The following is a 15,695-nucleotide window of genomic DNA, read 5'->3' on the forward strand; positions in this document are numbered from 1 at the left end:
ACGATTGTACAAAGATGCGAAGAGCAGGTGGCAGGGTCACCGACAGCAGTTCCTCCTGACGCCTACGTACTGACCAGCAAGGGAGCAGAGCCCCACTGACTCTTCACTGAACAGGCATTCACCGAGTGCTCCTACAGGACAGGCCCTGCGGAGGCGGCAGCCAGCCAGGTCACAGGTAGGGGCTGCGGCTGGTAATGCACAGCCACATATGCCACGCTGAGGACTTCAGCTTCTGTTCAGAGAGGAAGGGGGAGCCTTTGGAGAATTTTGAGTGAAGGAGAGACAGGATTTCACTAAAGTTTTAAGACCACTGGTATCGCTGAGCTTTGGATTATCGACCTGAGGGGCAATAGTTACGAGGCTGCTGTAATGTCTCAGTGAGAGATCAGGGAGGGTTCGATCAGGAGGAAGCAGCAAAGGTAGAGAGAGGAGCTTGCATAGCTTGTTTTCCAGCCAGGGACTCTGGGCTTCTCCTGGGCCTCCTGCCTGCTTGGCGGGCAGTGGATACTGTACTTAACTTCTTGTCGCCTCGGGGGACTGAAGCCTTCACTGGGCTCTGCCTTGGGTGACTGGGCCACGGGCGGCATCTTCACCAACAGCCTTTACATTATTGCTTGTGGTTTTGGTGTCAAGAAGACCTGGGATGGAATCTACTAGTTACTGCCTGGATGAGCCTTATTTTCCTGTCTGTAAAGTGGAGTAACCATGCTGAAACCCCGGGTTTGATTGTGGACCACATAAAACATTTCAATCAGATCCTGCTAGTACAAAACTGATCCCTTCTCCCTCCTTCCATGCAAAGCCTGCCCAAGCTGGCCCTGTCCTTGAGCAGTTTTGCCTCATTCTGACCATCTGCCTCTGTTCCGTCCATCTGACTGTGGTACTGGGAGCTTGTGCTAACATCAGGACACCATTCGGACTATGGATGCTTTTGAAGTTTGTTGGCAGCTTTTCCAGAATGAGATGACCACTCTCTCCCTGTCACTTCTTCCCCAAGGCACAGAATGCAAATTCAGTTGCAGCCTGACTGACCTGCCACTCGCTCAGAGCCAGTACGATTGGAAAGCCCCAGAGAGGTTGAGAGGGGACGAGACAAATTACAGAAAATAACTGATGAGAATAAAGGCTGCTGCCGCCATCGGCTTTGGCTGGTGCCACGGGCACTAGTGACTATGCCCCAGCAAGTGTGTGTGCTCCAGACCAAAATGCTGAAAGGGGAAATCACCAGGCAGATGGGAAAGGCGTCTCATTGACCATGAATCTCTTGAGATCATAGTTTTCTACATACACCTGGTTATCTGAGTTAAGAACATGTAGAAGGGTATAGAAAAAGAAATGAAAATCCATTTATCAATGAAAAGCATTTATGATAGAACATCTTGAGTCGTCTATGTACTAGGAAACTTATGGTGGGAAAATAGGGACATGAAAAGAACTGGTCTAGTCACTGCCACCACTATGATCCTAGGAGAAAGGACCCTATGAAGACTGCCCCATCAGCAGCTTGAGGGAAGTTTTGACAAAGCAGAGGGCTAATCAATGAAACTGTGAGGTGTCTGAGCTGTCCGTGGAAGCCCCACGTCTGTGAAGTATCAGGCAGGAAGGAGTTATGTGGAAAAGGCTTTTAGCTACCCTATTGGCTGCGAGGGACAGTCCAATGTGTATTTTCATTTCTTCTAAGGATGTTAATTAGGCTCAATACAATTACAAAGAAAGGAGACTCGTAGATCCTTGGGATTTTATTGTCCGGGATGTGAGGGAAGTGTTGGTAACAATGCGCCCTAGGTTTGCTCATCCTGTGGTTGCAAATGAGGGCTTACTAACACCAAGGTCCAGATCTCTCTAACTCTAAATGCTTCCTGATATTTGGAACCTTGCTTTGTCCTGTGGCTTCCCCCTGGAATTCAGGGGGTTCTCAAGGTGTCTCAAAGATACTTGGAAATATGTATGCTTACTTTCCTGTGCTCTAGCTCATTGACACCCTCTCTTCTCTTGTCAGTGGCATGTATGAAAATACCCATTTTTTTCAGAGACCGATTCCTACTAATCTTCCCGAAAAGTTCTTTCTCAAATTATCAAAGTAGTATTGGGTTGTGGGACAATTTGGTAAGAATTCTGTCCCTAGTTTTGTTCTAAACTCCCGTGGCCTTGGCCAAAAAGACAGCAGTACCTGGGTCCAGTGTTTGAAAAAATCCTTCAGCTTTGGCACATTTCTTTTCCCCAGTGATTGAAGCCATACTTTATTGACCCTGACATACAGAAAACATTCTCTCTGCTCTTACAAGAATCCTCCTTGGGCCTGTCAGTTCATGCAGATGAATACTGAGTATTGGAGGGTGCAGTGGGATAGTGTTTAAATATACTGGCTATAGGTATTGAGCTCCAGTTCCAGCCCAGGCAGAGTTTTCTGCATCGTTAGGAAATCATTTCAGCATCTGTCCATCCGGAATGAGCAGGAACATCATTCAGAATTCATCACATCTCTGGGGTCTCACTAGTCTCTGGAGTAAAATTTCTCCCTCCTTAACTGTGCTGTGTCTCCTGGGAATCCCTCTGATTCCACTCTGGAACTCATGTTGCTCAACTTTTTATTGCTTCCCTCTGTAGATGTCTAGATTTCTGTACTATCTTCTATGTGTCTGTCTCTTAGGTGACCTTCCCAAGAGAAATAATTTCTTGGAATTGTTTAATTACTCTCCCATAGAGTCAATTAGTAGGTAGTAGAGCATGTTCACATTAGGCAAGATTACCACATCAGGCCAGTTTATTGACTGTTGGTCTGAGATTGGCCAAACCATGATCCCATAAGCAGTAGCCATGGTTCAAAGCTTGGACAGCTATGCTTAAAAATCTGCTTATGGTATGGCTACTCAGAAAGAACCTGTAGATGTGAGAGGCACCCTGAGGATCATAAACTCTTCTGCAATTTAGCCAAGCTCTGGCCTCAGGTATTCAACTTTCTCTCATGCATACCCTCAAACTTATTACACCCTGAAATCCCAAAATAAGTGCTTCAGCTTCTCCATCAAAGTCTTTCTTATCTTCTGGATTCCTACTCTGGCTTAAGTCCCTTGGGTCATAGTTTTTGAGTTTTCCTCCTTGCCTCATCGAATACAGTAAATACTTCCAGCACATTCTATTTACCTATCAAATACCTCTGAGCTCTTGCCCCCTCATTGTTATTGCTCTGGTTCAGACCCTCATTGTTCCTTAGGGGTCTACTGCAACAGCATTCTGTATCATCTTGCTGATTCCTAACCAGCCCACAGTATGCATAAGTACCATTCATTACACTATGCATAATTTTAGTCTTTTGATGTGCCATTACCTATACCTAGAATGTCTATTGTGTGCACTAATTCTTTAAGTGCAGCACCATGTCCCTGCATGAAGAATTCTCTGGATTTTTTCTATTTCAGCCAATCAGACCTTCACTGCATGTGCTAAATCCATACCCTTGTAGAAAGTTCTATTCTAGTGCTTATGTACTGAATGATATTGATTTCTTTTCATATACAATTCACTCCAGTAGCCACTTAGCTAGGGTTGGATGAATGATATGTATAATGAAGTTACAGGATATTGATAAGTTCTATCTCATAGAAACTTAGTGTAAATGCCTACCATTGTAAATCACTACATGTAACTACCAGATTGTCCTCTGAATGCTACCTCTAACATTAAACAGCTTGAGTGCACATTTATCCATTGTACCTATGCCCTATTTTTCCCTATTATGATAGTCTTCTTTTCATGTCCCTATTTTCCCACCATAAGTTTCCTAGTACATAGAAGACTCAATGTTCTATCATAAATGCTTTTCATTGATAAATGGATTTTCATTTCTTTTTCTATACCCTTCTACATGTTCTTAACTCAGATAACCAGGTGTATGTAGAAAATTATGATCTCAAGACTATCATAATAGGGAAGTAAGCATACGTATTTCCAAGTACAGAGGCAGGGGGAGTTGACTACCCATTGACTGCCCAGTAGTCACCCAACTGACCACCCAACAACTCATTCTCTCTCTCAACAAGATAAATAGTGGAGAGGTAGAAGAAGTGTAGATTAAAAAGGAGGAAGAGAAGAATAAATATGGAACCCACTGAAAAGGCCCAGGAACAATGACCATCTCATTGACAATGTTATATGATCTCTAAATACCATATTCCACTCAAAGCAACCAAGGCACAGTGATGAGTGAAATGGCGGAATGCAGGACTAGAGAATGTGCAAGATGAGCCTGAAATATCGTGTCAATCGAAAAAGCAAGAAAGCTGTCAGAGGACACTAGGGTTGAGTTAAGGACTTAGAAACCAACGTGAGTCAGATCCTGCTGGCCAAAACATGGAACAATGAGAACATTAACAAAGATATTAACTTCAGTGGATTAAAATATATCAAGTGTGTTTAAATTCATACTTATGATGATTCTAAAAAGAATGAGCAATTCATTAATTACTGTAGGAAAATGCTGGAGAACCAATTCACTGTTTTGAAAACTGGGAAATATAGGGAGAAATTAAGCATTTATCCTGACTGTCCCATATTAATTGTATGTCTAACCTAATGAGCAGAGAAGAAACAATATAATAAATATCACCATTTTGTAGTTCCTAATGAATTAATGGGTCTAGTTATTATCTAGCAATGGCATCACAAGAATGGAGACAACTCAGACTTATAGGCCTTCCAAGGAAGAACACATCTCCCATGATATCAGGCCTCTGGGTCTACCCCTAATTTATAGGAAATATGGGGGATAGAGGAATAATTGGCAAAATTGAGACTATGGGAAACTCCTCAGAATAAATGACTGAGGTTTTTTCTTCTAGTTGTTTGTATTATGACTATGTCTGTGACTATGTCCTTTTTGTGTCTTGCTTATGTCTGACTTTGTATCTGTGCTTTATTACCTGTTGCAAGGCAAATATAGAGGAGGGGCCTATATGTTAAAAGAGAGCCAAGAGACATGTAAATCTATCACAATATATGGACTTCATTTGGATCCAGATCATACTATAAAACAATTTTTAAGACAGGCACGGAAATGTAAATATTAATTGTGTATTTGGTGATATCAAATAATTTTTTAGGTATGATAATTGCATCAGGATTATGTTTTTCTAAATAAGTTTCTATTTTTCACAAATATATATAATCAGCTATTGACATGGTATGTGGGACTTTAAAAAAATATATAAGGGCAGGGGAAAGTGGGTAGGGATATAAATGAAACCAGATGGAGCTCATGATTGTTGAAGCAAAGTGAATGGGTAGTTAGAATTTCATCATATTATCTTCTCTACTTTTGTACTTGTGTTTTGTATTAGAAAATTTATTTTAGATGAGGGGAGAAGGAAAGTATAAGATGATTTCTCCCTTTCTTTCTTTTTGTTAACTCCTATTATTCCTTTAAATCTCAGCTACACTGTTACTTTCTCAAAGTAGCTATAATGGACACTTGTCATTCATTTTTGGCATCTGAAGAAGCCAGACACTTTTGTTTTCAGAAGTTTTTGCCTCTGGGAAAGAGACACCACTCCACCAAACAAACATATGTGCCCCAGATTTCAAATTGAAAGAATCAAGGACTTACTTAGTTTCAAATCTGTGAGCTACCCAACATTCTCTGATGACATTCCTATTCAATTTGGCCAGAGATGGATTCTGTTGCTTGTGATCAAAAGCTTTCCCTGATTCCCAGGTTAGATGACACTTCTGTTACAGATTTAATTGGCAGGGCTAAACTTCCTACTCTCTCTTTTTCTGTTACAGGGACCAGATGACCCTGGATTCCAAATGATGCACTGTGGGAGGGAAGTCTGTCAGCCTCAGTGCCTGGGTGACTCTGTGGAGTAAAGACTCCAAGCTTGATTGTATTAAACATGTAGGCTGGTGGGGAGGTGGAGGAAGAAAGAAAAGAAAAGAAAACCTTCTGTTGTATTAAGCCAGCTTTGGGGTACTGTCACTTCAGCATAACCTGCCCTATCCTGACACATATAAGTAGAAAAAGCAACAACACAGATGGTCCTAGAAGACATTATGCCAAGCGAAACATCCGTCACACATGTTTCATGTGGACAAATACCCCATAATTCCTCTTGTACAAGACATCTAAAACAGGCTAACAAGCAGAAGTAACCAACGGAATGGTGGTTACCAGGGCATGGGGTAGGGAATATGGGGAATTGTTCAAAAGTAACAGTTACACAAGATGAGTGAATTCTATAGACGTGCTGGACAACATAGTGCCTACAGTTAACAATAGGTTTTAAATTTAAAAAATTTGTATTTAAAAGTTTGTTTCGAGGGTAAGCTCATGTTAACTGTTCTTACCACCAAAAAGCAAGCAATCAAAAAGCCAACAAATAATAAAGGGGCATCAGGAAACCTTTGAAAGTGATGGATATTTTTACTACCTTGATTGTGGTGGAGGTAACACGAGTGTACACCTCTAGCCAAACTCGTCAAAATGGATACGTGAATTAAGCTTTTTGTATACCAATTCCATGTCAATAAAACTGGAAGAAGAAAAAAAAGAGAAAGAAGAGGCATAAAAAGATGAAGTGAAAAGAGGTATTTGTGGACAAAGAGGAAATAAGACAACAGAGAATCTGGTCTGTGGTAGACGTATCCTTGGGCTTATTGATCAGTATTTTGGGGATTGAATCTCAGCTCTACCATTTACTAGCTGTGTGATATTGGGTGTTTCTTAACCCCTCTGTTCTGCAGTTCCCTCACTGGGAAAATAAGGAAAATATGATATCAAATTTCTGGGGTTGTTGCATAGATTAAATTAGAATGAGCTAATTTATGTGTAAGCACCTGACCTGGCATGGTGGGGGTCCTCAGTGTTGATTGATTGGGGGAGTGGATGGAGAGAAGTCACAGGTGGAACCAGGGAGGGGCAGAGGTGGAGAGAGCCCTGTCCTTGGAGGAGGTCCGCTTGCTAAGCAGGCCCATGCTCCAAATCTCCCAAGTCTGTCACTGTGCATTGTAATTTAGTAAATCATTTCCACCAGTGGGGTGTTTGCTCATTCAAACCAGAAGTGGATTTATGCCTGATTTCAGCAGCTTCTCTGCAAAATGCTGTGAGCTTAGGAGGCTCCCCAGCTCGGAAGCCAGGTTGCTGCATGGTGATTTATGTGATCTGGGAGGCTGGCCCCACAGCCACGAGCATGGGGCATAAGCTCGAGGCTTGCACAGAGCCCTGTCTGCCGGGCACACCCAGCCACAGCACCAGCCCTCTGCTTCTTCTCACCTTGCTGTGGGTCTTGACGTTACACGGGCAAGGCCCAGGCTCAGAGGTTGCAGGGCCCATTTATCCACTCATTTATTCAATCAATAATTATCAAACACCTTCTTTGTGCCAGGCCCTGTGCTTGGTACTTGGGATAGAAGTGGAGAACTGGAAAGAGACAATCCTGACTCCACTGACACTCGAGCGATAAACAAGGCAGCCAACGATTGTACTGCGGTGTGAGAAGCGCTATAAGGAGGGAACCACAAGGTGGCGTGTGGGCCGTATTGTGATTTGTAAGAAATATGCCCTGGTCATTCAGATGACCAAAATCACTATTTCTCGTTTGGTCTTCATCCAGGGTTCCTGGCTCACAGCTCCCAAACGCCTTTGATTTCCTAAGTGGTAAAAACAATAGGAACAACTTTTGTTATAGTGAATGGTGTCTTGCCCTCAGTTCCTGAAAACACTTCAGAGCCTTAAAGTGAAAAGGGTGTCTCATTATTCATAACAAGTCCCTTTCCACCCGGTGGAAATGAAGGCCCACCACTTTATGTTAATGAAGGTCCTTTTGGAGATCCTCTGAGGGTCGGGTCGGGGCTGCTGCCAGGAGAACCGGCCGTGCATAGAGAGTTGGAGCTTTCAGACCCACCCCATGATTTGAGGGGAAGGGAGAGAAATTACAGGCTGAACTGATCACCAATGGCCAGTGAGTTAATCACTCATGCCTTTGTAATGAAGCCTCTATAAAAACCCAGCAGAGGGGAATAGAGTGCTTCCAGGATGGGGAATCAACGCTTCCAGGTGCCACCATGCTGGACCCCAAGCTCCACAAGAACAGAAGCTCCCTAGTTGAGGACCCTCACCTGTATCTCTTCAATTGACTATTGATTCATATCCTTTACTATCCTTTTTAATAAGTTGTTCTTCTAGTGAGTAAAGGAGAGCCTTTCTAGCAAATGAAGCAGACCCAATGAGGGGGTCATGGGAACCTCTGATTTTTTAGCCATTTAGTCAGAGGTACAGGTGAGAAGGCAATTAGCATCTGGAATAGAAGGTGGTCTTATGGGACTGAGCCCTCATCATGTCGAATCTGATTCTGACGCTAATAAAGAGTGTCAGAACTGAGTTGAACTTGAGTTCTTGGGCACATGGCTTCTAAAGTAGTATTGAGTCTTGAGCGTCAGGGTTGGCTTTCCGGAGGAGGGGATCTTTAAGCTGAGATATGAAGGAAACTTCTAGAAAGAGAGGATGGCTTTTGCAAAATCAAAGAAATAAGTGAGAGAACAAAAGAGAAGTTAGAAAATTCCGGAGTGGTTAGTCACTTGATATGGCTGGAGAGCAGAATTAGATTAGAGAGAGTGAGTGGTGGGAGAAGACACTGGGAGAGATGGGAGGGAATCTGGCTGAGGAGATCTTTTCAAGCCAGGCTAGAGTTTGGACTCCACATGAAGGGCAATGGGAAGCAGGGGTGCAGCATGATCAGATTTTCTCTTCGTGAAGTTCCCGTGTACTTTGCTATACAGAATTAACAAGAGGAGGCTGGATCACCAGGCAGGAGGCAGAGAACTCCAGGTGAGAAATGGTGGTGACTTGGTTAGGACATGGCAGAGTTTACAGGTTACATCAAACAGATCATAACAGCTATCAGTGAGCCAGGCACTGTCCAGAATTCAGCTTGACTGATTTAATTTTCGCAAGTCTATGCTGTAGGTGCTGCTAGTATGCCATTTTTAAAGATAAGAAGTGAGGCATGGAGAAGTTAAGTATCTAGCTTAAGGTCACACAGCTCGTAAGTGACAGAGTTGGGATTCAAACCCAGGTGGTTTAAATTCCAAGTCCATGCATTTATCCATGTGCTTGGCTGCCTCCTTAGACCATGAGCTTTCCAGAAAGTCAGGGTCCAAGCTCTGTATTTTTCACAGCACCTAGCACAGAGCCTGACACCTAAGAGGTTCTTAATCCCTAGTTGTGGAATGAATGACTGAACTGTGGGTGGAGCCTGGCCAGCCTGGCTTCTCTTCACTGCCCTGACATTTCCTAGCACTGACCATTCCAGCACGTCCCTTTACTTTGCTAAGCAGGGTCCTCTCCTCTCTAACATAGGTTTAGTTAGGAAATGAGATGACTGCCTCTTGGGGCTTCTTTGCACATCCAACCTGATAACGGATGTGAAAGTGTCTCATAAGAGGCGTGGCACTCTGCCAGGGTTGCTTACTACAATTGTCACTGGACAGGCGAGACCCTACATTGGAATTCCAGGTGGCGTTTTTCTTTTTGTTGAACACCACAAGCTTCCTTTCCCTGGAAGTCTCAGTGCAAATTAATTACTGTTATCTGTGTCCGGGGGCTGTGTCCACCTGGCCATCCTTCTCTCCCTGACAGCTGAGGGTCCAGAAGCTCAGGGGCGGGAACCTCTTTTGTCCTGGTGGCGGCTCCTTTTCTTCCCTATTTACTTCGCCTTTAATCTGCATATTATCATCAGCACAAAGCTCTCAGAATAACATCTGACAAATGACACCTATTAAAAAAAAACTGTGTGCACTTCTCTTTCACCGCCTTCTAATTTGGAATAGCATTATAACTATGCATCACTAGACAAGCAATATTATGTTAAGAACATGATAAAATACCAGAGGCTCTGTAATGGCACCAACCAAATGGTAATTTCTGCTTCAGAAATTGGTCATTTATTTTGCTGGTCTGTTCTTACGTTCAAATTAGATGAAGTTTAATATACTGTAAAATTGAATGTATTCTGTCCTTTTCAACAAATATGGCATGTGTGAAAATGATTTATGGCTCATGGGAACCTCTAAAATGTTAAATAATCTCTTTTTTGGTGTGTTTCTTAAGTAAGTTATGGCCAGACAGTTTAAACACAGGAAAAGCAAAACTTTATTAAGCTCCAGGCCCCAGTTCTCCTGTTATCAGGCTGTGGTAAGAACGGGACCTGGGGCCCCACACATATTACATTGGGCTGTAAGAGCAGCCACATTAATTGCTACATTAATTTTCTTCTATTAACTGTAATTGGGAGGAAAGCAAGTCTTCCCCAGTGAGTGTTATAATTTGTGACTTAATTTTTAATAAAGCTGTGTTGAGACCATGGGTGCTCAGCACAGGTAATTTCTTTGAATGGGTGTTTGGCATCCTGTGGCTAGCGGGCTGTGAGAATGGCTGTTGAAATGTGTGTATGGGGTAGTAGGTAGAGGAAAATAGGAAGAGAGAAATCACAGCTCTCCCAGGGATAAGAAGCTCCCTTTTGGAAAATGCTTGACTTTTGCCTCCCTTCCCTGCCTCCCACCCTCCACAGCATTCTCCAAGCCCAAGGGAGGGCTTGAGAAGCCCAAATAAATGGCCAGAGGATTTGACTAGATGTCCCAGACAGTGGCCATGCCACAGACTCACTTTATGACTGCAGATAAGCCATTTGAACACTGTGATCTTTAGCTTTCTCATCAGTAATATGAGGGGATTATGACAGTGATAATGACTGATTTTCTAACATTGTATCATGTGCCAGGCACTATTTTAGGCACTTCACATATATTAATCAATTCATTATATTCTTGTGACAACCCTATGTTGTTGGTATATTATCATCCCCATTTTACAGATGAGGAAACTGAGGCACAGAGACAGTATGTAACTTGCTCCAGGTCACACACATAGTAAGTGGCAGAGGCAGGGTTTAATCAGCAGTGGTTTAACTTTAGATTTCGTGTGTTAAACCTCTAGGTTAGGCTCTCTATACTTGTAAGGAAACTTAAGGGAGGTGATGAATATAATCAGATTTGGCATTTCTTTATTGGGCAGTCTTTTGTTCAACATTTATTTGATACCTACTATATGCCAGACCCAGCCCCAGGCACTGGCAGGAAGATACAGACAGATGAGAGGAAGCTCATAGTCTTTACTGCGCTTAAGATACACCTGAAAAAACTCAGTGAGCACCTAATCCGTGGTGACAGCAAAACTGTTTGCTGGGAAGATCAGCTCCAGCAGTTGGGAGGGAATTAATATTTGTCAGATCCCTGCCAGAAATGTGCCCTTTTCTTAATTTATGCTATTTGTTTTATTGTCGCCACAGCCTGGCAAGGCATACTTCAATATCCCTGTTTAATAGATTACATACCCGAGGCCTTGTCTGTAATAACAAGACTTATCCAGGATCCTATAACTTCCCAACTAGTTTCCAAACTCCCACTGCTAGGCCAGCTTCACCCAGAAGCAATTTCCCTGGTGGATCTTATCAGCAGCTAAAGAAACAATTAGCCTGGAGGAAGAAAAGTTCCTAGGAAAATTGTCTGGCAACAAGGAGGAAATCTGGAAATCATTACTGCTAGAGTTCCAGCTAGTCAGACCTGGATCTGAATTCCAGTTCTGTCCTGGATAGGTGACCTTCAACAAGTTCCTTCAAACCTTGGAGCCTCAGTTTCCTCATACCTAATGAAAGCATATTAATAACGTTGACTTCCTGGTGTTGTGGTGAAGATTTAATTAGATGCTGTTTGGATGAACGATCTTAGCCCAGTGTCCTGCACAGAGAAAGCTCTTAATTAATGATTATCTTAACTGAAGTAGGAATTCCTTTTCAGGGGTCATGCTGAAGAAGAAAATCACAGCCAGAGGTGTCCTCATTAATGCTGGAAATACTCATCAGACAATTTGGCATCGTTTTCCTGCTTAGCCTTTGCCCTTCAGGCCCGGGCAGTTTATCAGATATCCAGCAAGTCTCAGATGATGAGCAGAGAAAGACACAAACAGTAACCCACTGTGGCTCCCTCCCTTAAATATCCTAATTCTCTTGGTCTGCGCTGGAACCCTGGACTTGCATGCATAATCTTGGATGATTCTTATGATTAACTGGGAAGATCTGGGAAACCCTACACCTCGTAGTAGTTTTCAACTGCAATGTGTGTGAGAGTCACCTGGGGAAATTTTTACACTGCATTTCTGACCACCCACCTGCACGAAATTGAAATTCAGGGTCTGAGAGCCCAGAATGTGCTTGGCTTGGTTTGCACCTGTTTGCTAATTACAATCTCAATTTTCATCACTCTCTCTTGTAATTGCTAACATATCTAATCATCTCTGTATCTCCAGTGTTCAGCATGGGGGTATGTAATATTCAGTGAATACTGGTGGGTTCATCCATCCATCCATCCCATCCCATCCACTTACTATTCCACAAATATGGTTTGAGTGCTCAAAATGTTCTGTGTATCATTTTTGGTGCCAAATGAAAGGATTTCTAAAAGTCAAAATTCTCCATCATAATTTGTAAAGTCTTGATTTATTTGGGGGAGAAATGAACCTTATTCCCATACAACACGACATTTCATAAAAGAGAAAAGTTGTTTTCCAGTGAACTTGGGCTAGTTACTCAGTCTCTCAGGACCTTGGTCTTCTGGTCAGGAAACATAATGATAATACACATGTGCTATGTGCCTGAGGGTTAGCTCTGATCTTCATAGAGCACCTGGACACAATAGGGGCTCCAGAAATGGTAGATATTATTGTTCTTCACAGTAAATATAAAAGATTAATGAAAGGATAGTGTTCATTGACCATGATTTTCTTTGATGTCATTCCCCAGGTGAATGGCCAAGTAAAGATTCTTAATACAATTATCATGGAATTCAGTAAGTTCATTTCATATACCCTGTGCTCTTTGTCTAATTTTGGAGTATTTTTTTCTCTTCTTTATCTGTTCCATCCATCCTGTATTTGGATTAATGGATTAATGCCTTCCTTTTGGTTTTCCCCTTTATCTCTCTATTAATTTCTCTCTTCTTCATAGCTCTTCTCTACTTCTTTTCTTCCTTTAGCCACTTCTCATCTTCTAGCTTTCCTGTTCCATATTCCATCCTAACATATCTTTCTTTTCTCTGATTTTTCTTTCTCCTCTTCTTGGTCTCTCTGCATCTCTCAGGGGTCCAAACAAGTTCTTAAACACTTGCCTGATGAAACATGTGTTTCCTAATACTCATTTTTAGAGTAGGTAAGTTGAATGCTTCGTTTTACTTTCTTTTCTTTTTTTTTTTTTGAGAGGGCATCTCTCATATTTATTGATCAAATGGTTGTTAACAGTTAACAACAATAAAATTCTGTACAGGGGACTCGATGCACAATCATTAATCCACCCCAAGCCTAATTCTCATCAGTCTCCAATCTTCTGAAGCACAACGAACAAGTTCTTACATGGTGAACAAATTCTTACATAGTGAATAAGTTCTTACATGGTGAACAGTACAAGGGCAGTCATCACAGAAACTTTCGGTTTTGATTTCGTTTTTCTTTTCAAACCAACAACAAAACAAGGGGAAGCTATTCCTTTACAATTAAGTCAAATTATTATTCCTTATTTTATGTGACCATCAGTGGTCCATTCCAGTGGCTGGCACAAATAGCAGTGGGATGTGTTTTCTCAGAGTGACAGAGAAAAGACATTTTCAGGATGGCCTCATTCCAGCACTTTCTCTTATACCAGCCTAGCTTGAAGAGTTGGAGGATGTTGTTTGACTTCTCTGGGCTTCATGTTCACATTTATGTAATAAGTGGTTTGTACCAAACAACTCTAAGGCAGTTCCTAGGACTGAAATTTCCATGAGTCTAATCTCTGATTCATTTCCTATAGAAATGCTGTCAAGTGCCAGATTTCATTAGGCTGACAAGCCTCACTAGGCATGAGCAGAAGGTATTCATTTGCAAATAGGACAATTGACATTATATTTTTCAATTTTCTCTGGGCCTAATGTACATTGTTAGACTTTGCTTTCCTTTTTACCTTTGGAAATGTATTTCTACAAAGTCCCAAAGCACATGAGCAGGGTTACTTAAGTCATGAGGACTGTTCTCAGTATATTCTTTTCCTGTAGGCAGAATATTTCTCTTTTTACCCCTTGAAAAGATCTTTACTGTGGAGACAGCTCACACTCAAAATGCCCTTTGAACTCATTTCCTCCCACCAACATCCTTATACTACAAGTTTCAGGAAACTCCATAAGATCCACTCGTGTGCTCAACTTAGAAATATCCTGAACCACTGACTCTGTTTCCTCCTTTTCATAGTGGTAGCCATAGCCTATCAGTTTGATGTCAAAATTATATCTTCATTCAGAATTCTCTTCTTTTTCTCCATTTCATCATTTTTGTTCACAATCTAAAATGTCCCACCTAAAATTCTGCAGTTCTCTTGTAACTCCCCTCAATTCTTTTACTCTTGCTACCCTCCTACACTTTCTTTTCCAGTGGAAATATTTCTAACTTGACAACTTTAATTGGTTCCTATGGCTTTGTGATAAAGTCAAAACTCCTTAGTACCCACAGACAGCCCTTTTTCTTCTCTATTGCTTTAATTTTCAAACACTGCTGGGAAAGTGACATGTGGCTAAGCTGATAAGGTGTAAAGTTTAGAGCTACTGGTGGACATCTTTGCCATCTTTGGGGACAACCCATTTAATAACAAAGCCAAAACAGATGAAGACAGATCTCTGACTCAAGGAGACGGGAGTGCCAACGAGTGTGAGCACATAATGGCATCCTGATGATGTGCCAATGAAAGATAGAGATTCAGCCATGCCAAGGCTTCCTGGAACTTCTCAACTATGTAGCCAGTGGGATTTTTGAGAGGGTGTGCTCACATGAGTGTTCACTATTTCACTGAACCTCATATTCCTTGTCCCTCAAAAGAAGATAATAATGCCTATATTCCAAGACTTCTGGGAGAATAAGGATGAAATTAGTGACTCCCTATGCAGGTGGATTTGTTATAGATTTGGTTTTTAGAATAAATACTATGCCATTTGCTCCATAAATAAAGAAGTTTATAAGACTATAGAGAGATGGTGTAACTTAGGGTCTTTTCAGGTTTTTAGCAATGGTAACTGTATTAGCTAGTTCTCCACAGTAACAACCTACAGGGTATTAATTTTTCCTTTGTTTATACATATGTGTGTATGTATGTATAGATACATACAGATATGTGTGTATTTGTGTGTGCAGATATATACATGTGTATGTATATATGTGTATATATATGTATACAAACACACACACACACACACACAGATTTATTATAGGAATTGGCTCACATGGTTATTGAAGCTGAGAAGTCTCATGATCTGCCATTTGCAAGCAGGGAGCCAGGAAAGCTGGTGGTGTGAGTCCTGCAATGGGAAGGAGGCGGGGTGTGGGAAGCAGGGACTCATGATGTAAATCCCCAAGTGAGTGTGAAAGCTCGAGAACCAGCACTGATGTCCCAAGGCAGAAGAGGAGAAATGGATTTCTCTGCTCAAGCAGAAAGAGGGAAAATTCTTTCTGCTTCCACCTTTTATCCTATTTGGGCCCTCAGTGAATTGGATATTGCCCACTCACATTGGAGTGGGCCATCTACTTTACTCAGTTCACCAAGTCAAAGTATAATCTCTTCCAGAAACACCCC

The sequence above is a fragment of the Manis pentadactyla genome, chromosome 10 (assembly GCF_030020395.1).
Source record: "Manis pentadactyla isolate mManPen7 chromosome 10, mManPen7.hap1, whole genome shotgun sequence".
Classification (NCBI taxonomy): domain Eukaryota; kingdom Metazoa; phylum Chordata; class Mammalia; order Pholidota; family Manidae; genus Manis; species Manis pentadactyla.